General features: G+C 35.5%; 1 pseudogene; it reads right to left on the bottom strand.

Moving 5' to 3' along the window:
* Positions 1-448: 448 nt before the first annotated feature.
* Positions 449-27,431, bottom strand: LOC131415567 (solute carrier organic anion transporter family member 1A2-like; annotated as a pseudogene).

Below are 27,431 nucleotides of genomic sequence, written 5' to 3'. Positions count from 1 at the left end.
TATGAATTTATATATGAATTAATATATCTTGTATTGGGATTTAGTTAGGCTAAATTTGGGCCCGTTGTGGAAACATATAAAGACAACTGAGACTGTATAGTCAACTTTTAATTTTAGTCATTTATGAGAGTATAAAATATATGGATAACATATCCTAATACAACCTAAAACTATAAGTAGTTTCTTTGATATCCACTTTAACATCTATTAGGAGATCCCAAAGACAAACACACACCCACACGCAATCATAAACTCACTAACCTTCTGATATGTTCTCAATCTCTTTAATAAGCCTAGAACCTGAATGGATTGGGTTATGATTGACAGATGGAGGAAAGATGAAGAAAGACCACAGATTACTGCCATTTACTCCAATTGGCAAATGATATGGTCATGGATAATCATGGGAGAAAATATATTATTAACTGTTGAAAGAGTACAACATTCATCAGAAAACAACATACTCTTCATAAGAGGTGGTTATAGCAGCAACTGGAGAATTATCACAGGTCATGAGAAAACACAAAAAGTAAAGAAGATATTCAATTAAAGAAAGCCAACATCCTATGTGGGCAGCTTGTTTGACAGTAATCTTGAACTTCTTCATAATTGAACCGCCAACTATATATCCAATGCATATTAGAGGTAAGCTATAAATACCTATAAATGCAAGTAAAATATTATTTACAAAGTGACTTAGCAAAGGAAAAAATAGGATATCTCTTTTATCTAATATGTCTTATGTAAGAAACCATTTAGTTCTAACTCACAGTGAAGAAGGCTGACTTAATTTTACCTCCAGTTAGTTACATACTACATATAGACAGATTTTAAAATGCCCCACAACATTGGAGTATATTTTGGAAGACTGTTATCATTATTGTCCATTTAATTAATTGCAGTAGGTTATAAATTTCATTTAGGCAGGGGTCATGGTCTATATCCCTTTTCTTAGGATCCAGGTAGGAGTGACAAGTCAAAGGTGACCAGTAATTTGTTGCTTTCCACTCTTCGGGGTAGGATTATATGTATATGATTTATGATTTATATGATTTTGCATGTCTTTATTCCCACTCTGGTTGTTAAGAATTTGACTCAGCTCAAGGTACGTTAGAGGATCATTTTGCTGAGCCTGTCACTGTCGAGAGTATTTAATTTTATACCTTGCTGCTACTGACCAGCACTCTCCCTCCCCCAATCCTTCCCCCAAAAAAGAAGAAAAAGGAAAAGATAGCCCTAGGTTGCATTCTTATAATGACAGGGCCTGCTCACTGAATCACATTTTTGGGAGAGCTTGTTAAAAATCCATTCCAGGGGCCGGCCTGGTGGCGGAGCGGTTAAGTGTGCGCACTCCTTTTCGGCAGCCCGAGGGTTCGCAGGTTCGGATTCTGGGTGCACACCGACACACTGCTTGTCAAGCCATGCTGTGATGGCATCCCTTATAAAGTAGAGGAAGATGGGCAAGGATGTTAGCCCCGGGCCGGTCTTCCTTGGCAAAAAGAGGAGGATTGGCATCGATGTTAGCTCAGGGCTGATCTTCCTCACACACACACGAAAATCCATTCCAGACTCCCATACCAGAGAGTTTGATTTAGTATGTCTGAGGTGAGCCCCAGGTATCTGAACTTTCAACAATCACTCTAGGTCATGGGGATGCCGGTAGTCTGGAAATCCACTTTTCAAAATAGTAAAAAGATCCCAGAAGAAACTCAGGGTAGGGGTTAGTGTGGTCAGAGGAAAATCAGAATGTATGGGTTGCAGAAACACCTCACACCACCAGGGGGACCAGTGAACTAAGTTAGAAGTAATGTGGAATTCATGAATTGGAGGCAAAAGAGTAAAATCTGGGAGTAAAACATGGACTCCTAATGACTTAACTCTGTCTTCATTTTTACATGAATGAATTGCTCATATGAAAATTGAATCTAATTTGTGCATTCTCCAAAATTCCCACAAATATTTTGCATTTGCGTTCTGACTAAAGAGAGAGCAGAAAAGAGAAGAAAGCCAGGATATCCTGACTTCTTCCCTTCCTTACTCTTTCTTGATTTCACTGGAGAGCAGAAGGAGAAAACGTACCAGAGACAGAAACACTCCAACAGACTTCAATCTAGGAGTTTCCTAGACCTATCATTGCATGGAAAAAAGTGAGCTGCTAATCAGAAAAGAAAAAACATATCAATTAAAAAGATTGCATCTGAAACTGATTTTCCATATTGCTCTTCCATATATTTAGGCATGAAGGAGATCATATTAACAAATGCATTGAACTCTATCACACCTATTAATATGAAAAGCATGTAAATCGGGTTGCATAAGACTTTTCGTGAATGGAAAAAATCTGAAAAAAAAGAATGAAACAGTATAAAACTAACTTAGTTTTGTATTTTATGATTGACTATTTCTGAAACATCAATCTCCCCTCCAAATTATGTTTTTCTGTTTTTTAGTGAACATTTGTTTGTTCATCTTTTTACCCCTTGAAACCTAAAGTTATATCATTGTTTTGGTAGCTTCTTCTACTAGTGATGCAGCTAACTAGGTAGGGGTCAGAACACAACAGTTTTGCCTTCAGTAAGTTACTATTGTGACTTAAGGAAAAAGTATACATAACAGGACCAAAATATTATCTGTGTTCACACCATTTCTTTTTTATCCTTCTCTTTTTCCATCTCTTAATAGCCTCTCTTCTCTAGAGATCATCTAGAATGAAAATGCTTGTTCTCTTCTCTAAAGTCGGGAAGAAAATCAATGTGTAAAAGAAGTTCACACTCAAATATTGATATTATCACTCTTGAATATTTAAAATGAAAATATATGTGGGAATTCAGGGGGTATAAATTTTCTCAAGTACCAAGTATTTTTCTGCTTCTTTAGAACAATTCTGGTGGTTCTGCCAAAGGTTCACAAGAGGATGCACATTAAGACCACCTGGGGATCTTTTAACACTAGCAGTCTCCAGGTCTCCCTCCCTGAGATCCTGATTTATTTGGTATATACTAAGGACCATGTAAATGATTTAACCAAAACTTTTCCCCGTTTGTGTGGACTGACAAAGTGCAGAGCCAAATCTGTGTCCCATCTCTAGCAAATTTTCTGGGTCACAATGCCTCCATTTTGGGTCAAAGTTCTCACTTATAGTTTCTTTTCACTTTTCCTATCTTCATGTTCTCTGTCTTGATGTCCTTACTTACTGTGTATTATCTTGGTTTGCTTAGTAAACTGCATAAAATCCATTGTAGAACAAAGCATCAATAAATAAACAAATTGGAAGAGGAGGAAGCATTGTTTAATTCATAGAAACGAACTCTCATTCTAGAATTCATATTTATGAATAAAATGCATGGCAGGGGAGAGAGTTGTGTTCAGAGCTCTTTGGAGTTTTTGTTTTGTTTTGTTTTGTTGTTTGTGAGGAAGATCAGCCCTGAGCCAACATCCAGGCCAATCCTCCTCTTTGCTGAGGAAGACTGGCCCTGAGCTACCATCTATTGCCAATCTTCCTCCCTTTTTTTTCCCTTTTTTCTCCCCAAAGCCCCAGTAGATAGTTGTATGCCATAGTTGTATATCCTAGTAGTTGCTGTATGTGGGACGCTGCCTCAGCATGGCCTGACAAGCGGTGCGTCGGTGTGCACCCGGGATCCAAACCCAGGCCGCCAGTAGCAGAGCACGTGCACTTAACCGCTAAGCCATGGGGCCGGCCCCTGGAGCTTTTTAAGTCACCCATGTTTGTTGGCATCCCTGTCCTAATAGGTGAGTCTCAGCAGTGCCAATTTCTTTTCAATATGTCTTATATTAAGCTAATCTCTTTTCTAGTTTTGAAAATTGATCTTGCAGACTGCAAACAATATTCTATGTTAAAATCCTCTATCAGGGTGAAGTCAGCAATGTAACAGGGTGAGCTGTTCCCTTTGTCTCTCTCCCTTTGAATTACAAGTAAGTGGACATTCATCGATCAGCAGAGGATACCCACACAACATTATCAGGACACCTGAGAGACCCACGCAGTTATACATCTGAAGGTGGATGGACTACCCCCCAGGGAGGTGGTGGAGATGGGTGAGCACTCTCTGGCCCTCAGGCAGCCCAGTGCATGCTTGTGACTGCACTCCCGGCTGGAGTGCTCATAGCACCACTGCGGCCCTGAGGGTGGAAGCATGCCTCAGTGTGACTGCAAAAACAGGTGATGGCAGCCTTGAGCCCCCATGTGATTGCTTCCCCATACTGTGGGAGAGTTCTCAAGGCCACACGGTCCACAAGGAGCAACTCAGTCTTGGATCCAGTAGGGAGGTCCCGCCCACCAAGCACAAAGCCTGGTGTGATCTAGAAGCAGATGGCAGTGGAGCTGCATCCTGGATGAATAATCTCCCAGCTGCCACAAATGTCCATAGTATGGCTACTGCCCCAACGGAGCAAGTGTGTCTCAGAGGGATTGTGGGGACAGGTGGCAGCAGCCCTGAACCCCCACGTGACTGCTTTCCCATTTGGTGGCAGGCCCCACAGGGCCGCTGTGGTCCCAAGGAGTGGACCATGCTTGGACAGGCACTGCTGACAGGGATCATGGTGGCAGGCTCAGACTACACAGCTCCTGCCCCCAACCAAGTGGCAGCATGTGGAACATGCGACCACATACTATCACTATGAGCCAGAACAAATCCACTCTGTCAAATGGTATAAAGACATAAGAATACTCCAGACCAGAAGAAAAAGACAAACAGCCAGAAATAAATCCTGAAGGCACAGCAATCTACAATCTAAAAGACAGAGAATTCAAAACAGCCATCATAAAACAACTCAACAAGGTACAAGGGAATTCACAAAGAGAGCTCAATGAAATCAGGAACCAAATTAATGAACAGAGAGAATTCTTCACAAAAGGAGATTGAAACTATAAAGAAAAACCAACCAGAAATGTTGGAGATGAAGAACACAATGGATGAGATGAAGAAAAATCTGGAGTCTTTACATAACAGAGCTGACATTATGGAAGATAGAATTAGCAATCTAGAGGATAGGAATACAGAAATGCTTCAGGTGTAGGAGGAGAGAGAACGAAGACTAAAAAGAAAAGAAGAAATTCTCTAAGAAATATCTGACTTAATTAGGAATGCAACATAAGGATTAAAGGTATTTCAGAGGCAGAAGAGAGGGAGAAAGAAGCAGAAAGCTTGTTCAAAGGAGCTAGAATTACATGTAAATGAAACCAATAGAACCCCTAACTGCATCAATGTAAAAAGACCTTCTCCAAGGCATATATTAGTAAGGCTGGCAAAAGTCATTGACAAAGAATAAATATTAAGGGCAATAAGACAGAAGAAAATAACCTGCAAAGGAACCACTATCAGGTTTTCAGTGGATTTCTCAGCAGAAACCCTACAGATTAGGAGAAAGTGGAATGATATATTCAAAATTCGGAAGACAAAAACTTTAGCCAGGAATACCATATCTAACAAAAATATCTTTCAGATATGATGGAAAAATAAAAACTTTCTCAGATAAACAAAAGCTGAGAGCTCCTTGCCACAAGAACCCCCCCCCCAAGATGTGATCAAGAAGGCCCTCATACCTGAAAAAAAAAGAAGAAAGAGTTTAAAAAGCCTTGAGTATGGAGATAAATAGGCAGACAAATTCAGAACATTGCAACTCTCTATCAGAAAAGATTAGCAAACACTTTATAACTAAAGATAAAGGGAAGGAAAACATTAAAAATAAATATAATCACTTCATTTTAACCACAAGTTCACAAAACATAATGGAATAAGTTGTGAGAACAACTTAGCAGGGGAAGAGGAAGGGGATGAAACCTACTTTGACCAAGGGAATAAGAGGCTACCATAGAATGGACTATCTCATCTACAAGATCTATTATACAAACTTCATCGTAAGAACTAAATAAAAAATCAGAACAAAGACAAATGATAAATAAAGACAAAACTGTCATAGAGAGACAGCAAACTGAATTGGAAATCCAAAATACACAGGATGAGAAACAAGGGAAATACTTAACAACTGAAAAATAAGCAATAAAATGGCAGCATTAAGCACTCATATATCAATAATCACTCTAAATGTAAATGGATTGAATTCCCCAATCAAAAGACACACAGTGGATGGACAGATTAGAAGACAAAACCCAACAATTTTCTGCCTCTAGCAAACACATCTCAACTCTAAAGACAAACACAGGCTTAGAGTGAAGGGATGGAAGATGATACTCCAAGCTAGCGGCAAACAAAAGAAAGCAGGTGTTGCCATACGTATATTGGACAAAGTAAACTTGAAGATAAAAAAGACAATGAGAGACAAAGGGGGCAGTATATAATGATAAAAGCGACACTCCACCAAGAGGACATAACACTTATAAATATACATGAATCTAACACAGGAGCACCAAAGTACAGAAAGCAACTATTAATTGACATAGAAGGAGACATTAACAGCAGCACAATAATAGTAGGGGACCTTAACACCCCACTATCATCAATTGATAGATTAGCCAGACAGAAAGTCAACAAGGAAATAATGGAACTAAATGAAAAACTAGACCACATGGACTTAACAGATATATACAGAACACTCCATCCAAAATCAGCAGAATACACATTCTTCTCAAGTGCACATGGAACATTCACAAAGATAGACCATATGTTGGGAAACAAGGCAAGCCTCAAGAAAATTAAGAAGATTAAAGTCATAACAAGCATTCGACCATAATGCTATGAAATGAGAAATCAACTACAAGAAAAAAGCTGGGAAAGTGACAAACTTGTGGCGACTAAACAACATGCTGCTGAATGACAAATGGATCATTGAAGAAATTAAATGAGGAATCAAAGAGTATCTGGAGACAAATGAAAATACACCATACCATCTCATATGGGATGCAGCAAAAGTGGTCTTAAGAGGGAAATTCATAGCAATACAGACCCAATTTAAGAAACAAAGGAAAAATCTCAAATAAGCAATCTTAAACTACACCTAAGAGAACTAGAAAAAGAAGAACAAAGAAAGCCCAAAGTCAGCAGAAGGAGGGAAAATAATAAAAATTAGAGCAGAAATAAATGAAATTGAAAGAAAAAAGAAACAGTAGAAAGGATCAATGAAATTAAGAGCTGGTTCTTTGATAAGATAAACATAACTGACAAACCCTTAGCCAGATTCACTAAGAAAAAAGAGAGAAGCCTCAACTAAATAAAATTAGAGCTGAAAGAGGAGAAATTACAATGGATACCATAGAAATACAAAGGATTATAAGAGAATACTATGAAAAACTATATGCCAACAAATTGGAGAATCTAGAAGAAATAGATAAACTCTCAGATTCATACGACCTCCTAAAACTGAACCAAAAAGAAATAGAGAATCTGAATAGGCCAATCACAAGTAAAGATATTCAAACAGTAATCAAAAAGCTCCCCAAAAATAAAAGTCCAGGACCAGATGGCTTCTCTGGAGAATTCTACCAAAGATTCAAAGAAAATTTAGTACCTACTCTCCTCACACTATTCCAAAAAATTGAAGAAGACAGAACACTTCCTAACAAATTTTACAAGCCCAACATCACCCTGATCCCAAAGCCAGACAAGGACAGCACAAAGCAGGAAAACTACAGGCCAATATTGCTGATGAACACAGATGCAAAAATCCTCAACAAAATTTTGGCAAACCGAATACAGCAATACATCCAAAGGATTGTACACCATGATCAAGTGGGATTTATACGAGGGACACAGGGGTGGTTCAACATCCACCAATGAATCAATGTGATACACCACATTAACCAAATGAGAAATAAAAACCACACGATCCTCTCAATAGAAGCTGAGAAAGAATTTGACAAAATCCAACATCCACTTATGATAAAATCTCTCGACATAATGGGTATAGAAGGAAAGTGCCTCAACATAATAAGGGCCATATATGACAAACACACAGCCAACATCATAACCAATGGGGAAAAATTGAAAGCCATCCCTTTGAGATCAGGAATAAGGCAAGGGTGCCCACTCTCATCACTCTTATTCAACATAGTACTGAAGGTTTTGGCCAGAGCAATTAAGAAAGAAAAAGAAATAAAAGGTATGCAAATTGGCAAGTGGAAGCGAAGCTCTCACTGTTTACAGACGATTTGATTTTATATAGAGAAAACCCTAAAGATCATAAAACTATTAGAAATAATCAACAATTAGAGCAAAGTTGCAGAGTACAAAATCAACTGACAAAAATCAGTTGCATTTCTATACTCTAACAATGAACTAATAGAAAGAGAAGTCAAGAAGACAATCTCATATACAATCACAACAGAAAGAATGAAATATCTAGGACTAAATTTAACCAAGGAGGTGAAAGACCTATACAATGAAAACTCTAAGACATCAGTGAAAGAAATTGATGATGACATAAAGAAATGGAAAGATAGTCCATGCACATGGATTGGAAGAATAAATATAGTTAAAATGTCCATGTTACCTAAAGCAATCTACAGATTCAATGCAATCTCAATCAGAATCCCAATGTCATTCTTCATGGAAATAGAACAAAGAATCCTGAAATTCACCTGGGGCAACAAAAGACCCCGAATAGCTAAAGAAATTCAGAGAAAAAAGAACAAAGCTGGAGGCATCAAAATCCCTGACTTCAAAACATACTACAAAACTGTAGCAATCAAAACAGCGTGGTACTGGCACAAAACAGACACGTAGATCAAAGGAACAGAATTGAAAGTCCAGAAATAAAACCACACATGTGCAGACAGCTAATCTTCGACAAAGGAGCTAAGAACATACAACGGAGAAAGGAAAGTCTCTTCAATAAATGGTGATGGGAAAACTGGACAGCCACATTCAAAAGAATGAAGGTAGACCATTATTTTTCACCATACACAAAAATTAACTCAAAATGTATTAATAACTTTAAGATAAGATGTGAAACCATAAAATTCCCAGAAGAAAATAGAGGTAGTACACTCTTCGACGTCGGTCTTAGAAGGATCTTTTCGAATACCATATTTGCTCAGGCAAGGGAAACAAAAGAAAAATTAAAGTAATGGGACTTCATCAGACTAAAGAGCTTCTGCAAGGCAAAGGAAACTATAAAGAAAATGAAAAGACAACCCACCAACTGGGAAAAAATATTTGCAAATTGTATATCCGACAAGGGGTTAACCTGGAAAATATATACTGAACTCATACAACTCAACAACAAAGAAACGAACAACCTGATCAAAAAATGGGCAGAGAATATGAACAGATATTTTCCAAAGAATATATATAGATGACAAAAAGGCACATGAAAAGATGTTCAACATCACTAATCATCAGGGAAATGCAAATCACAACTACAATGAGATATCATCTTACACAATTACCAGGACCAAAAACAACAAATGTTAGAGAGGATGTGGAGGAAAGGCAACCCTCATACACTGTTGGTGGGAATGCAAACTGGTATAGCTGCTGTGGAAAACAATGTGGATATTTTTTAAAAAATTAAAAATAGAAATACCACATGACCCAGCTATTCTAGTACTGGGTATTTATCCAAAGAACTTGAAATCAACAATTCAGAGACTTATGCACCCCTACATTCATGGCAGCATTATTCACAATAGCCAAAACATGGAAGCAACCCAAGTGACCATCAACTGATGAATGGATAAAGAAGATGTGGTATGTATATACAATGGAATACTATTCAGCCATAAAAAAGGCAAAACCATCCTACTGGCAACAACATGGTTGGAACTTGAGGGTATTATGTTAAGTGAGATAAGTCAGACAGAGAAAGACAAACACTGCATGATTTCACTCATACGTGGAAGATAAACAAATACATGGACAAAGAGAACAGATTAGTGGTTACCAGAGGGAAAGGGAGTTGGGGGTGGGCATAAGGGGTAAAGGGCACATATATATGGTGACTGACAAATAATAATGCACAACTGAAATTTCACAATGCTATAAACTATGATGACTCTGAGAATTTACAAGATTCTGAGTTGGCTTCTAATGACCTGAGAGGTATTAAATTATGTTCTATTGTGGTTTAAGTGAATTTTTAATTGTTAATAAAAATTTTGTGCAAATTGGTACTATAATTTATGGGTGATGGTAGAAGTAGCAACATCAATAGTAATAATACTAATCCTAATAGCAATAATAATAATAATATATGCCAGAACTCCTTTTACCCTCACAAAACAAATCTATATTATTAAGAACTATTATTATCCCCATTTTACAGATAAGGAGACTGAGCTCCCTACCCACCTTCTAAACAAACACTCTTTAAGAATTCCAAGGCCCAGGCTACACCTCATACTAATTAAATCAGACCTCTGGAGAAATCTACAGAATTTCCAGAATTTAAATCAGTAATTTAAAAAATTTCCTAGATGATTCCAATATGTAGCGACCTATCATGTTTTTGTTTTTCTGCTTTAACTTCCAGGAAGCTCACGACTAAGCTAACATTTTTGGTTTCAGAACTATATACTTATTTCGATTTGTGTCTAACTTTTCCTCCTTTTGTTCTTAGTTTGAATTTCTTTTCTTTTTAATTTGATCTATGTTCTCTGTAAAATAAATTTTTTACGGCAGATGGGACCTAAATTAATTAATTAATTAATTTTTGTTGAGTGCCCAGATTGACATGTAATTTTATCCCAATGTTGACCTGACATAATTCAGCTTCCAAATGATATTATTTATTTCCAAGTAGTAGCAGAGGACGAATCAGACTAGTCAGGCAATATTGACTGCTGACTGTCATGACACATTGTCTTAACACAGACTAGAATATCATAGTGTTAGAGCAAAATACAGACACATGTAGGGCCAGCCCCAGTGGCCTAGTGGTTAAGTTCAGCGTGCTCCACGTCGGCAGCCCAGGTGCGGACCTACACACTTGTCTGTCAGTGGCCATGCTGTGACAGTGGCTCACATACAAAATAGAGGAAGACTGGCAACATATATTAGCTCAGGCAAATCTTCCTCAGCAACAAACAAACAAAACAGACATCTATATAAAATTAAAAATAAATTATATAGTATTTAAAATATTTATATTTGCCTTTAGTGATTCCATCCTTTTACTTCTTGACTTCTTTTTGTTTCTCTTCTTTGTTATCTTTAATGATCTCAGCATTATCCGTTAGTCCTTCCTGTGGAAGCATTTTGGGCAAAAAGAAAAAAGTAAGGTCAGTGAGCACATTTACTCCTGCACAAACCAAAAAGCCAGACTACCATGAACCAACTCGAGTATCAGTGGGAGTTATGGTCCGATCATCTGTAAAGAAATGGACACATTTTTTTATTATCTTAAGTCATTATTGCCTGTATGAACTATAGAAAATTATTAAAATTATAATTCTCAGCTTTTATCCAAGTATAGAGTTTTATATAATTCAGACATTCATAAAACTTGTCTAACAACATGTGGTGTTACAATATTGTCTCGCAATAAATTAGTTTAGCTATCTGTCTTATCATGTAAGGAATTTATAAATAGATACTTATTAAATAACTACAAGGTCTATTTCATTATTCACAAATGATTGTTTGACTAAAATAAATTCAAACCTATGTGCTTAAATCTTTTAAAAACAAGAAATATGGTTGTAGTGCAGTAGAAAGAGCACTGGATTTTGAGTCAGAAGATCAACATTTTATCTTGCTCTCCTGCTCTCTGGTTTGAAATATTTGAAAAACTATTTAAACTCCTCCACCTCAATTTGTACAGGGTAAGTGGAGATAATCTATCTAACCAAGGGTCACGTAAGGCAATGATTAACTATGATAACATACCTGAAGATGCTCTGTGTACTCTAGACACTATATAAATAGATGTTATTCATTACCTGTGTTCACAGATCCAATGTCAACATAAACATTTGCACAAAATGATGCTAACAAAAGTCCAATCAGAGGACCAATTATAGCTCCTGTTTTTATTATTCCTAAAAATAAAGGAAAATATAAAGTTATAGTTCAGTTATATACCCACATAAAGAGTTCCAATTCCACGTAGAGTCTGAAAACAGATTTTTGGCTTAGATATTCAATTTATAAGAAAATTAAGCTTGTGTACACATAAGTAACACAGTTGCTTCTGTAAATGTTGGAAACGGAGCCTCATAATTTAAAGGCACTTTCTCTAGGCCTCCAAGTTCTCTTTCATGCTGGGGTCACAGGTAAAGATTTGCTGCAGCAGCATAAGCTTGGATCATGCTACTCACAAAGCCACGATATAGAGCAAGATTGTTTTGATCGTTTCCAGAGTCACATTTTCAGAGGAATTTTAAAGCAATACCATGTTATGATAAATTTCTTAGGGCATAGTCCTCAGAAAGCTTCACTCCCAAATCTTCAATTTGAAACTTCCTCTGGCTGTGTCCTCACTGTTATTGATACTTCTCTTCACCACGATCTCCTTTCTTATCCTCCACATTCTTATCTTCCATTTCCATCAGTCCCCGCTGGCTTCACTTGACTTCCTGCTCATCTGGAACTTCATCATCAGCCATCTCATGACTTGTTTACAATTCAGAATCTATGCTGACCCTCTCTGCTCACTGAAAATCCAGACACGAGCTTCTTCAACTTTCTTCCTCTTTACTTCGAAACATGTCCTCACCCATTGTCTCTGCCTTCTCTGCAGTTCTATAGGCTGGGCGACACTATACACACCTGACTTCTTGATGTCAGCCCCTTCTGTGTTCTCTCAGGTCTTGCTCAACCAAACACTCCCTCTCTTGTGTTTGTTCAATCTCTCCCATCCACATATAATATCAGAACTGCACCCAAGTATCAAGCAAAAAGAGTTTATTTTATCCATTGAATACTAAAGTAACCTGTAGACACATTTAAAAAATTCTCTTGAATTTTTTTCTATTTGGAAGAGTTTTAAATACCTTGAACAATCTGTTGTATTTGTATTTTTAAAGAAAAAAATCTTATGCAACCAACTTAAGTGAACAAATATAAGTTACTCAGAAATAAATCTTAATAACTGAACTTTTGCATAAAAATGATTTCAAAATTCTGAGAAATTATTAATATAACCTTTAAAATACAGGAATCTGGAATAGACTCTTAGAATAGCTAGTTAATTTTCTTCTATTTATCTTGGACGATGACCTAATGAGATGATTAATCATTACTGGACTGATGAAAAAAAGCCGACTAGATATTTAAAGAGAGACTTTAACAATAGATAAAGGGAAGGACTTGAGGCCGTTGCTGTAGAATTCTAAGTCCAGGTAAGAAACTAATTTCAGCATTTCTTCCATGTGAGAAACTTTCACAAATTTCAGGGAAAACAATGTTTTGACGGACATGAAAAATATTGCACATTTTATGCTTTGTGTCTTCCACACAATTAGGCTCTAAGCTCTTAAAACCAATTAAATATTCCTACTGAAGATAGATTAGCCTCAATTTTATATACACTCTTAAAGATAAAATACAGAAAATCAGACATTTATAATTTAAAAGTTCCATACAGGTGGAACTTCAACTCTGAAAAATGAACCTCTGGTTACCTTCTAAAAATATGCTACAAGGCAATTATTTTCACTAACTACATAGAATTGTTAGACTTATTCCCTATTTCTTTGATTGCCTCTTAACTAGACAATGTTGAGAGCAAGTTTACTTGGCAAATATCAAGAAATGGGCTGTGTCTCAAAGTCACTTACCCACCTCTACTTTCCCTATTTCACCACAAATTTGACTCTTGGTGAGGGGAAAAAAAGAAGATCTCTGATCAAGTGAGAAAAAAAGTCTGCTCAGCACGGTTCCTAGCACAAACTAAGGATTCAATAAATGTTAATTCCTTTCTTCTATTGAGGAAGGTAGCTACCCTTGTAAGACAATTGTTATTGTCCAAGTAAGGTGGAGGATGGAGGAAGTCCCCTCATAAAAGGTGTGAGGGGGCCGGCCCCATGGCCTAGTGGTTAAGTGCGTGCGCTCCGCTGCTGGCGGCCAGAGTTGGGATCCCAGGCGCGCACCGACGCACCGTTTGTCAGGCCATGCTGTGGCGGCGTCCCACATAAAGGTAGAGGAAGGTGTGCACAGATGTTAGCCCAGGGCCGGTCTTCCTTGGCAAAAAAAGAGGAGGATTGGCATGCGTGTTAGCTCAGGGCTGATCTTTCTCAAAAAAAAAAAAAAGGTGTCAGAAGTTACTAAATGTTGTTTTCCCTTTTGTTCTCCTCAGTTCCACAGGTACATGGTGCACCCTTTTTTTCCCCCTTCAATAGCAAACGCTTGACACAGGTAAGCTGAGGCTGGTGAGATTCTGCCCTCCACCCCACACCAATCAATCTAGGCAGAACGAGGCTGTTCTATTCAGAGAAGAGTTGCAATACCACATCTGAACGCCTGTGCTCCTGTCTTATGAATGTATAGTGTTCTCAAAATTCATTTATATATCAGATGTTTGGAACTCTGAGAAAAAAATATGTCCAGAGAAAAATATGGTAAATGTCTCCAACTCAGGCTTAAAATGTCATGGTGAAGTGGAAAGTGTGGTGTTTAGAGTCAAGCCTAAATTGATGTTCCAGCTTTCTAATTACTTTGTAGTTACTTGTTACAATTTTACTTTTCTCAGAAATGAAGAAAAATGTATCTACATTTCCAACTATTTTTCTGGTTATTTTTTCCCAATATTTAAGAGAGAGGTGTGGAATAGTAGTCAGTTTGAGAAAGCAGTGGAAATACAGGGAAAAGTAACGGCTATGTTACAAGGTACATTCTCCAGTGGAGCAGCAGTGTGGGAGAAGTTATCTCAAGTGGGAGTAACTGGGAAAATATCTAAGAGAGTGATTTAGGGCAGAATTACAACCAAGAGATGAGGAAGAACATTACAGGTTGAGAAGAAACATAAGGCAGAGGATTTTCTTTTGGGGACAGAAGTTCCATATGGCTGAAGGTGCTTATGAATGTATTGGGAAATGAGACTAAAAGCAAGGACTGGGTTTAGTTTGTAAAAACTCTCAAATAAGAAGTATGAATTTTATTTTGTATGATACGAGGGACCTCTGAAAGATTCTGAGGAAGGATGTGATTTGCATAGGATAGGAAGAAGACTGGGAGACAGGATAATCAGAATTTAATCAATTGCAATAAACAAGCTTAGGAGTGGTGAGATAATAGCCTTCAAGAATATTTGTTCAGTAGCTAAAAAAAAAAAAAAAAAAAAGCTTCTTAAAACTAAGGGGGGAATATTCACCTTGCAAATCATTCAGAGATATGGTAAAAATTGGTCAAGTCGTAAAAAATGATTTAAATCGTGAAGAAAGAAACAAAAAGAGATATTCACGGAAAAAACGACTTGAAATTTATCAAAGAACCACTTATGAATTTGGGAACACCAAACTATTGATTTTCCCCTCAATCCACCCAATAACTGAATCTACCCAGGTACAGGCACGTATGGAGCGCATACAAAAGTGGAATGACTCGATTCACTTAGATGTACACAGGTATGGGTTTCTGCCTTCATGCATATGTTTATACACACTCTATATACACAAGTGATAATATCCTCAGATATTTATCTTTTCTATATTTACGCATTATCCATTAAATATGCATCATATATATTCATGGTCTTTGTATATTTATAATATACAGAATCAATAAATCTTTAATGAAGAAATTAATGAATGAAATGTATAGTTGATCCTCATTATTCATGGATTCTGTATTTGTGAATTTGCCTACTCATTAAAATTTATTTTTAACCCCAAAATCAACGCCGTTGCTCTTTTAGTGTATCTGCATACCTGCACAGAGTAGCAAGAAATTTGAGCTGTCATACATGCATGTTCCCAGCTGAGGTCAAACAAGATGTGGCTCTGCCTTCTTGTTTGAGTTCCTATATTGTAAACAAGTGACTTTTCCATAGTTTATTTTGTGCCATTTTTTTTTTTTTCATTTTTGTGCTTTTTTTAGTGTTAAAATGGCTCCCAAGCATAGTGCTGAAGTGTTGGCCACTGTTCCAAGGTGCAAGAAGACTGTGATGTGCCTGACGGAAAAGAAATATGAGTTACATAAGCTTCCCTCAGGCATCAGCTATAGAGTGCTGTTGGCCACAAATTCAATGTTAATGGATCAAAAGTATAAATTAAACAAGGTGTCTCTAAAGAGAGGCACACATAAAACAACACAAAGCGTTGATCCGTTGATGAAAATGTTGTGACCAGAGGCTCACAGGAACCTAACCCTGTATATCCCCTAGGGGCAATGTTCAGTATTTACTAATTCAGTGTTTGCAATTACTTTATAGAACATAACTACCACAAAAAATGAGACTCAACTGTGCATATAACATATACTAAGTATATTATATAATTATTGCCCAACTAATAATCATGTATCTATGCTTATGTGTGTGTCTGTATGTAAATAGATATTTTGGATGCATAAATATGTATAATACTCATATGTATGAACAAGAATACATTTTCTCAACAAAGAGCCCACTGTTCTATATAAAGGAGCAAATCTAAGGAACAAGTAGTCATTTTACTGGTCTTTAAAATAATGGCTTAATAACTTTCAAAATTATAATTCCTTTTGCACTTTGACCTCAAAACTCCACTTGTAGGAATTTGTTCTACAGATATGATCGCACATAAATAAAATGACACATTAAGAAAATTTTCTAACATGAAATGATTAGATACAACCTAAATGTATATCGACATGAACTAGGTGGATGTGTTATGGACAATGGAATACCTTACAACCGTCAAAAACTGAGGCGACCATTTATTAATATAAAGTGAAATATACAAAGCAGGGCAAAAAGGTAGAGAACAATGTTAGTGGTGTGCTGCCAGTTGTGTTAAAAAATGAAAATACTATGTATTTAATTAAAAATGCATATCATATTTCTGGATAAGATTCACTAAAGGCTGATAATATTAGTCCTCAGAAAGAGAAACCGGATGCTGGGGGAATGAGAGTTAGAGGAAGAGTCTTTATTATTTAATGTCTTTTTGATCTTTTGTACTTTCAACTTCATGCATATATTTTCCCTTCAAAAATAAATGAACAAAATTAAAATAAAGTAGGATCATGATGGTGGTAAAATCAAGCATGACTAGAGTCTCTCTGAGAGGTACTTGGATTATATTTGGCTCTTTTTAACAAATTCAAACTCCACCCGCTTTTTGAGCCTGGTTCCAGAGGTATCTCCTCCATGAAACTGTCTTAGACCACTCTAATTACAATTCATTACATTATTTTTCTACCCATTTTCACTATCTACTATGTGCAAGGCACTGTGTGGCACTTTGTAAAACTGTAAAGATAAATTAAACATATATTTGCCTTCCTAAATCTTATAATGTAGATATGTAGAAAATATTTTAAAAATTTATTTCTATAATTTACAATTTTTGTTCATCTTATCTAGTGTGTGATTCTATATTATCACTTATTTGTTGTTTTGAATTTCTTTCCATAAATTTATCTTCCTAACTAAATTATAATCTCCCTAAAGCTAGGGCTCTGTGTGTGTATGTTTTTTCCCTCCTTTTGATTTCAGCATTTACCCAGCCCCGTGTTCTGGACATAGTAGGCCCTGAATGAATATTAATGGATTTATTGATTGATTGACATTGACTTTGCAGCTTTTCTTATTTCTGAATTGGACATTGTTAAAGTGAAATAAATTATACTTTTTCTCCCTGAATAGGTGACCATTTTGAACCAAACGTTGACGACAGTTGAAAACATTCACACGATATTTAATGATGGACCAAAAGCAACATTTGAATAATTCAGCAGAGGCACAAACTTTAAGGAAAAGAAAAACAAAATGCTGTGATGGATTTAAGGTAGAATGAGCTTCACATTTCAAAGCTAAAATAAGTGATTTTTTAAAAGTAAAATGCAACCAGTTGTTAAAAATAATATTATATTTCAAATTAGAGTTTTCAACTGAAGCATATATAGTAACAGAATGATCTATATCTTGATTTAATCAGTCTTTAAATCTGAAGAAAGTATTTCTTGGGTGGTATTTCTGATAGTTAAGAGTTTATTAATGTTGAAAATTTAGAAATATTTTGATATCATCTTTTTGGTTCTTGATGGACCAAAAGATAATTTTAAATGTTATTAAAATAAAAGAAGTTGCTGCATAATGGGTAATATGTAAAAAAAAATATTCTTGGAATTGACCTATTGTTACCACACAAAATTAGGGTTCTTTTGCCCAAAGTACATAAACAAAACAATTAATTATGGCATCAGCTTTTGTAAAAAAGAAATCAGCTTTATTATGAGAGATCAATCTGCAGGGAGACAGGGGACATGTGCCCTCAGATCTGTCTCTCTGATTCAGGATTTGGGATGAAATTTAAGAGGTTAGGGAGAACAGACTGGCACACAGAAACACTGACAGGACAGGTTTTGATTGGTGGGCTTCAAGCATTTATGGTAAGGTTCTAAACATTTATGATGAGGTTCTAAACATTTATGGTAAATTTGGACAGGTAGTTTAACTCCAGATCTTCCTGAATGGTGGACCCCTTGCTTCTGATAAGAGTCTGAATTTTAAGTTCCAGTCATGCCCCAGTCCTTTGGTTCTATGGAGAGGAGAATCTTTTGTTCACTTGTTATTTCAGGTCAATATTTCTTCTTCTGTGGCTGCTCTGGCTACATAACTTTGCAAATTTTCTGAAAGAGAATTTCTTAATGACTCTGTTGATAAGATGGGGTCAGTTGAACTGGTCCTGGAGGGCCCATGGTCATGAATCCCCCTTTTTTGTTGTTCATTCCTCAATCTTGAGGGGTATAGAGTGACAATTGCTCAAGCTGCTCCCTGGTGATAAGGGGCATAGGTTGTTCCATCTAATTGAACTAGCCTCTTAGAAAGGCAGTGATGCAGGTGGGCTCCCAAGGTTAGGCCTATATTGTGTAAGCAAGTAACCAGGTATTTAAGAAGAAGCATTTCTAGAGAAATAAAAAGAAAAACAAGGTTAATGGTTGGAGAGAATTATAAACCAGTTTCTGAGTCCAGGGGCCAGTCAGTCAAAAAGATTTCTAGATGTCAGTGTCAAAGCATCTTTTGCAGTTTGAAATGCCTCTGATGATGTCAACAGGTGTTCAGGTATCTTTTTGAATGGCTTATATAGCAACAGGCATGAATGTCTCTTAAGTTTATATCAAGTTTTCCAGCTTCAGTTTGCAGGGCTTCAGGAAAAAGGGTCGTTTCAATTCTCAGTGATTCCAAGTGAAAATGATGGAAAAAATTGAAAAGGTTAGTTGGAGATTTGTAGCCAGATATTTCAGGAGACTAGAATGATTCAAGACCCAGTCCAGCTTACACATAGAAAACATAACCTCAAAGACAATTAACAGAAATAGAATCTAATATCCATGAATGTATACTATAGTTTTTATTGAAACATAATTTTTGTCTCTAAAATCATCCTTATTTTTACCAAAGATAGCCAAATTAAAACTTATTGGTTTGCAAAATAAATCTAGTTTCAATAAATTTTGTGCAATTATTTACATAAGTATGGCAAGAACATCAATTAATCATATAAGCTCTTTCCAGTCTGCTTTGTTGGAACTTTTTATAAGGAATCTCAGATTGAACATAAAAGGCCTCCCGAAGCCAGGAATGCCAAGCCAAAGACTTGTCATCAGACTTCACCTACAAGACCTACAGATTTGGGTGGATTCGTCTCTTTTCTTGAGGTTCCCCAAACTATTCTGAGGTTCTTTGCACCTGCCAGGGAAGTGATCTTCTTTACTCACCTGGTAAGGTTGCTGGGAACCCTGTGAGCAAGGTATCAGGCCAAGATTTCCAAGTGGCTTTAAAGTCCAATCTTTGTTCCTCAAAGCTGTCTGATTATCTGAGTCTATGCATGTTTCTCTCAAATATGGCATTCCAGTCAAAATGCCATATTTTGGTCATATAACCAGTGTTTACAACTGTGACCTGCTATAAGCAGATCACATTCTTATTGCACTTATCAAAATAACTATATTACCATCCAAGTAAGAATATTCACTCACTAAGAGTTTCTAAATTCTGGAGGGATCTGGTACAGAAAGAAAGGTAAATGTTTCAATTCTGCTTACAAAGGTATAATGTACCAAATTGCTATAAGTCATAGTTAGCTTAAGAGAAAAGAGAAAAGGGTTTCCTTAAATATGGAAAAACAAAGCATTAAAAAATCAGCAATATTTCAAACAAAAAGTCATAAAAATTATAATCACTCTCATTAATTCATTCAGTTGCACATAACCAACTCTTGATCTTGATCTTTTGTTAGCAGTTTCATGAAGTCATCACTTTCTCCATTAGAGTTCTGTGATTTCTTACCCAGTTCAGTTTCATGATCTGAAAAGTTTATCAGAAAACTGTATTCTAGAGTGTCAGAGTCCTTTTCATGAATTTGTCAGATGAAACATTTTCAAAACATCAGAGTAAAACAATAACTATTTGTAAATGACAAAAGACTCAAAATGGCAATTGACAAAGAAACGGCATTATTTCTGCAACATACAACACTTTAAGATAATAACTAGAATTATGGCTGACAATGAAGACAGATAATTTTAAGAATGTTATATAATTTTTAAAACACTTATATCAATAACATTTGCCCACATAATATAACCTGAGAAAGTTTGTCATCAGTTATCTGGCAATGCTTCCCATGTAATTTATCATACTAAGTAAGTCTAATTAGTTTCGTATATTCCTCTTTAAAGGAAGAGAGAACAAGTTTCTTTGAGTAGTCCCAAGGGCCCTCTGAAAATTCGCAGAGAAATTTTCAAATCAAAAGAAAGATTTCATTTAGGATTTGAATTTTGAAGAGTTTGTCAAAAATATCAAAAGGTTTTAAAACACTTGGTCAAATAGGAAACAACACTCACTGTGAAACTGGTTATCCTTTTAACCTAAGTGACAACAGAAGATGTTAAGACAAATAAAGAATTAAACAACTTTTTAAAAGCCTTCTTTTTCTTAATAGAGAGACCTCAACTTTTGGAACATAGGAAATTATTTTGACAAAACATAGACTTCCTGTCTTTTAGATAGACTTACTCAAAGGTAAAGAAAAAACGTTTTATAATTTCTTTTTGAAGAGCAGCCTAAAAGTTCAAGGAAATTATCCTTTTAAGAGAGAGAAAACCAAATTCTAATTTTTGCACCAACTTACTTTTTATACTAAAACTCATTTAATTAGGGCCAGTCCCAGTGACCAAGTGGTTAATTTTGATGCACTCTGCTTCAGTGGCCTGGGTTTGGTTCCTGAGTGTGGACCTACACCACTCGTCTATCAGTGGCCATGCTGTGGCAGTGGTTCACATACGAAATAGAGGAAGACTGACAACAGAGGTTCACTCAAGGTGAATCTTCCTCAGCAAAAGAAAAGAAGAAAACCTCATCTGTTTAATTAAATTCATTTTATTCTTAGCCAACTTGATCATGAACAAAATTCTTTCCTCAGCGTTCCTCTTCCACAAACCCTCTATAACTTTTACATTCAGAATTTGTCCCATGCCTTCTTTCTTCCCTCCTAGTACTTCAGGACAAATTTATCTTTTTTAACAAAACAAAAATATCTCCATTCATTATACCTTCTTTACTGAAAACATCCATCTTAGTTTCCCTGAATACAAAGATGTTTTCCTTATTAATTTTTAGTAGCTTTAATCACTTATATTAATGAGAATTCTTAACCCTTACAGACCTTCATTTTTAGTGAAAACTAATAAGTAAGCAATTATAAACTTCTTTTGCATTAGCATTCTGTGGCTTGGCAAATTTATAAATACTTTTCATAATTTCTAGAAAAATGCTGCTTCATAGTATAATCTTTTAATAAAATACAAGATATGTTTACTAATAGACCCAAACATCTTTTATTTTCTCCATAATAAGAAGCCAAAGTATATAAACCTATATCTAAAATTTTGAGATGTTATTTTAAACACACATCGAATAAAATATAATTATTGTTAAGAGTTTATCCATAAACTCTTATCTCACTTATATCTAGACCATTTGTTTGTAACAATCATATTTAAATTACTCACAAAAACTTTATGTGACACTAAAGCAGTTAGTCATCATATTAAGTTGTTTTAAGTACATACATCATAACATACAATCATTACTGAAAAGTTTCCCAAAAAATATTTACCTTTTTCACATTTATTTATTTTACCTGTTTCCAATAATTATTTAGATTGCCTATAAGGACTTCATGAGACATTAGAAAAAGTAAGCTATTTTTAAGTTATTATTTTTGCTAACAATGTCTACACCAGAGACAACATGAGTTTATTTGACTCATGCTATCTCTGTTACAAAACCCACCAGCAAGAAATGACAAAGACTGTATGTTTACAACATATCCAATGCTGATAACTCTGAGGACATGTCCATTTTAATCAAGCCAACAATCTTAAATAAACTTTTATTTACCAAAGATTATTTTATATCACATTAGCTTGATAAACATTTGGATTAATTTCTGTTACATTTAGAAATAATTTATATAAGTGCTTACTTTAAGCCAATTGAATAGAGCTCTTTAGAAATTATGCCATCTAGAGGTAACATATCACACAAATATACATAGACACACATACACAGAGACTCTACAGCTATTATTTTAAAATTACTGCGATGAATCAGATACAATAATACAAGGCTCTCTAGTTATGAATCCAAATTTTGTTTTAAACTTTTTAACTAATATTTGTGGAGAAGACACTCAAGATGCCAGATTTTGGTGAGGCCACTCTTACAGCGATTTTTCTTTCCTTTTTTCTTCTTCAGTCTTAGTAATTGGTGATGGGCTAGATAGTTTCTGGAGAGTTTGCAAGCTCTTTGAGATAAAGGAAACGGGTGGAATCTAAACCGCTTCTAGAGACACATTTCCAGTCTTGCAAGGGGTTTTTTTTTTTTTAAAGGACACTTGCTCTTCGTTCCTCAGAAATTGGGTTGTAACTTAAATGACATTATAGATTGATCTACCAATCCATCTACATCATCCCTAATTTACTTCTTGCCCTCTGGGTGCTTAGTTTTATTATAACTTAGAGAAGAATGCCTGGAAAGAAAATTCCTATCAGGCTCTGAGTATCAGCTTCCAGTTTGGCTGAATTTCTGATTGTAAGTAGCTAAATCCTTTCAAATATCTTGTCAGGTTTCAGCCAGGACAAACAGTAATGATATGTGGCAATACTGAAAAATTCCAGTAATCTTTAAGGTAGCAGTTTTCCAGAACATCTCTGAGTCTTGTTAACCCTGGGAGGGTCTTATTTTGAGCCCTGTTTCAAAGGTAGAATATAGGGTGTCTGTAAAGCCATGACCTAATATATGTTTTTCTTTTAGGTACATTTTATAACTTAATTTTCTATTAGCTTTTTGCAACAAAACTTTCAATTAGGTTACTTTGGAATTTTGAAGTCTTTACTTTTAAGTGCACTTTTAAATGATCTTATCTAATCAGAACATTCCTTCTCATGGCCAAAGTAATTTCCCTGAGGCTGACAACAGTTTGGTAGGACCCTTAGCCACAAAAGAGAATACACCCTAAAGTTCTGTTTGACCATCTCTGGCCACAAAATGGGGTGCAATCACATTTTTGTCCAATCATATTTTTGGGACACCCCCCAACCTGAGGATTATCAAGCCAAGCTCTCAGCTTGGTAAGATTCTGCAGTTCTTTGAAAAAATTTACAGCTTCTAGAAACTTTATGTGCCAGAAAGTGGCAAGTTTGACTCTTTAAAAAGTTTCTCTATTACCTAGCTCTTAAAAAGGATCTCCAAAGTGGTCACTGTAATTTTAAATTATCCCAGGTTATCTTGCCAACTGTTTACAGTTATCTCCATTTAAGGGGACTTTTCCCAAGGTGGCCGCAACACACAAGACAATTTCTAGAGAGAGTTTATTATGGTCACTAAGAAACTCAGTCCCCAAACAGCCAATTTAAAAAAATAAAACAGTCAGACATAGACAAACATGAACAGACACAGAAAACCAATATTCTGGGACTTTAACTCCAGGGTACTCTGGGACCATATGCCAGAGCTCCGGACTCTAACCCTGATCCTTTGAGTGCCCCAGCAGCTGTCACCCTTTTATATTGTCTCCCTTGAACCCACAGTTCTAGCCTTGGGACTCTAAGCCAGCAAAAATATTGCCTGTGGGGCCTCTAACTCACAATATTGATGAGATTATTACACAGTTCAGGCACAGGCATGTTTTAACGAGGTCACTCATGCAAAAGATGTCTGATCCTGGAGCTGTTTTCTTTTCTCAAAGGGAAAAAGAGTCCCGAGGGGGCCTGGGGCACCAAGGCTGGAAATGAGAATCCTATCAGCTGAGCCTCCAGACAAAATTGTCTAGGCAGTCACTCAAGGTCAGCAAAAAGATTCCACAAATATAGAGTACCCTCAAAGATGTCCAGGTCTTTTCAAAACTTGCAAGGTTTATAAAACTTGGTGTTAAAAAAATTATTTTTTGCTCAATATTATAATGCTAATTTTCATTCATATTATTTCATATAGTAGTTTGTGCATTTTGAATGCTATAAGTAATTTCATTATATTAATATACCATAATTTATTTCTCTACCATCTATGGGCATTTAGATTGTTTTTAGAGATTTTCTATTATAAATAATGTTGATATGAATATTCTCATGCATGTCTCCTGGTGTGCCCAGAGTTTTTCTTGACAATACCTACAAGTGAAATTGCCAGAACATAGAGTGTATAAATGTTCGATTTTATAAGATAAAGCTAAATTGCTATTTGAGTGGTCACGCTAATTTACATGACCACCAGAAATTTATAAGAGAAAATCTGGATATGTCTTCTCTCCAATACTTGGTATTATCAGACTTCTTGATTTTTGCCATTCAAATGGTTGTTTTCCTAATTTCTTTTCAGATAGTTCATTGTTAGTGTAGAGAAATTCAATTGATTTTTGAGTGTTGATTTTGCATCCTGCATCTTTAATAATTTTGTTTATTAGTCCAAAGTTTTTTATATGGAGTCTTTAGAATTTTCTATACATAAGATCATGTCATCTGAAAACAGGAACAATTTTACTTCTTCATTTATGATTTGTATACCTTTTATTTATTTTTCTTGTCTAGTTACTCTGGTTAAGACTTCCAGTACCGTATTGAATAGAAGAGGGAAGAGTTGGTATACTTATTTTGTTCCTGATCTTAGAGGAAAAGCCTGCAGTTTTTCACCATTGAATATGACGTTAGTTATGAGCTTTTCATATGTGGCCTTTATTATGTTGAGGTAGTTTCTTTCTATTCCTAATTTGTTGAGTGTTTTTATCATGAAAGAGTATTGAATTTTGTCAAATGCTTTTTTGCATCCATTGAGATGATCATGTGGTTTTTGTCCCTCATTTTGTTAATGTGGTGTATCACGTTGACTGACTTTCACGTGTTGAACTAGGTTTGCATTCCAGGTATAAATTCCACTTGGTTGAGGTGTATGATCTTTTTAATGTGTTGTTGGATTCTGTTTCCTAGTATTTTGTTGAGGAGTTTTGGGTAAATATCCCTAATGAATATGGTAGTTTTCTTATCTTGTGATATCTTTGTCTGGCTTTGATATCAGGGTAATGTTGGCCTCATAGATTGACTTTGGGAATATTCCCTCATCTTCAATTTTTTGGGAAGACTTTGAGAAGGATTAGCATTAATTCTTCTTTAAATGTTTGGCAGAATTCACCAGGGAAGCCATCTGGTCTTAGGCTTTTCTTTGTTGGGAGGTCTTGATTACTACTTCAATCTCCATACTAGTTATAGGTCTATTCAGACTTTTGGTTTCTTCACAATTTAATTTTGGTTAATTGTATGTTTCTAATAATTTATCCATTCTTCTAAGTTATCCAGTTTGTTGACATATCATTTTTCATAATAGTCTTTGATGACCCTTTTTATTTCTGTGACATCTATTATCACATCTCTTCTTTCATTTTTGACTTTATTTATTTGAATATGCTCTTTTTTTTTCTTAGTCTAGCTAAGCATTTGTCAATGTTTTTATCTTTCAGAAAACCAACTTTTAGTTTTATTGATTTTTCCTATTGTTTTTCTATTTTCTAGTTTATTTATTTCTGCTCTAATCTTTGTTTTCTTATCTGCTAACTATGGGCTTTGTTTTTCTTTTTTTGGCTCATTGAGATGTAAAGTTAGATGGTTTATTTGAGCTATTTCTTCCTTTTTTAATGTGAGTGCTTATCACTATGAACTTCTTTCTTAATACTGCTCTTGCTGAAACCTATAAGTTTTGGTATGTTGTGTTTTCATTTTTGTTTATCTTGAGGTATTTTCTAATTTTCTTTTTGTGTTCTTCTTTGACCTATTGTTCAGGAATGTGTGCTTTAGTGTTCACATATTTGTGAATTTTCCAGTTTTCCTTCTGCTATTGCTTTCTAGTTTCATTCTATTGTGGGAAGAAAAGATACTTTACATGGTTTTAATCTTCTTATATTTGTTAAGATTTATTTTGTGACCTAACATGTGACATATCTTAGATAAGGTTATGTGGACACATAAGAAGAATGTGTATTTTGCTGTTGTTGTGTGGAATGTTCCATATAGGTCCTTTAGGTCCATTTGGTCTATAGTATTGTTCAAGTTCTCCGTTTCCTTATTGACCTTCTATCTATTATTTAAAATGAGGTATTCAAGACTCCTACTATTATTGTATTGTTGTCTATTTCTCCCTTACATTGTGTCAATGCTTGCTTTATATATTTAGGCACTCTGATGTTAGGTACATATATATATTTATAGTTGTTGCATCTTCCTGGTCAATTGATTCTTTTATCATTATATGGTGCCCGTTTTTTGTCTCTTGTGACATGTTTTACTTAAAGTCTATTTTGTCTTATATGTATTGTGACTCCTGCTCTGTTTTGGTTACCATTTTCATGGAATATCTTTTTCCATTCCTTCGTTTTCAGCCTATGTGTGTCCATAAACCTAAAGTGAGTTTCTTAGAGACAGCATATAGTTACATCTACTTTTTAGAAATTCATTTAGCTACTCTATGTCTTTTGATTGGGGAATTTAATCCATTTACATCTAGAGTAATTATTGATTAGGAAGAATTTATTATTGTTATTTTATTTGTTTTCTGTTACTCTTGTAGTTATTTTACCCCTCTTTTCTTCTCTTACCATCTTCCTTTGTGTTTTGTTGATTTTTTGTACTGATATCCATCTTTTGCACAGACCAAATAGGGGAGTTGAATGGGGTTGTGGTGGGAATCACCACACTTGCATCTTTCAAGTCCTTGATGGTAACACCAATTTCTGCAATTCTTGCAGGAGTGTAGTGTTGGTTTTGATTTACTATTTTCCTATGTAAAGTAAGTTCTAATGGCTTCCACTTGGCCTTTCCCACCAT

Source organism: Diceros bicornis, chromosome 17, assembly GCF_020826845.1.
Source record: "Diceros bicornis minor isolate mBicDic1 chromosome 17, mDicBic1.mat.cur, whole genome shotgun sequence".
Classification (NCBI taxonomy): domain Eukaryota; kingdom Metazoa; phylum Chordata; class Mammalia; order Perissodactyla; family Rhinocerotidae; genus Diceros; species Diceros bicornis.
The sequence above is the reverse complement of the archived record's forward strand: the minus strand, read 5'-3'. Positions and strand labels throughout refer to the sequence as shown.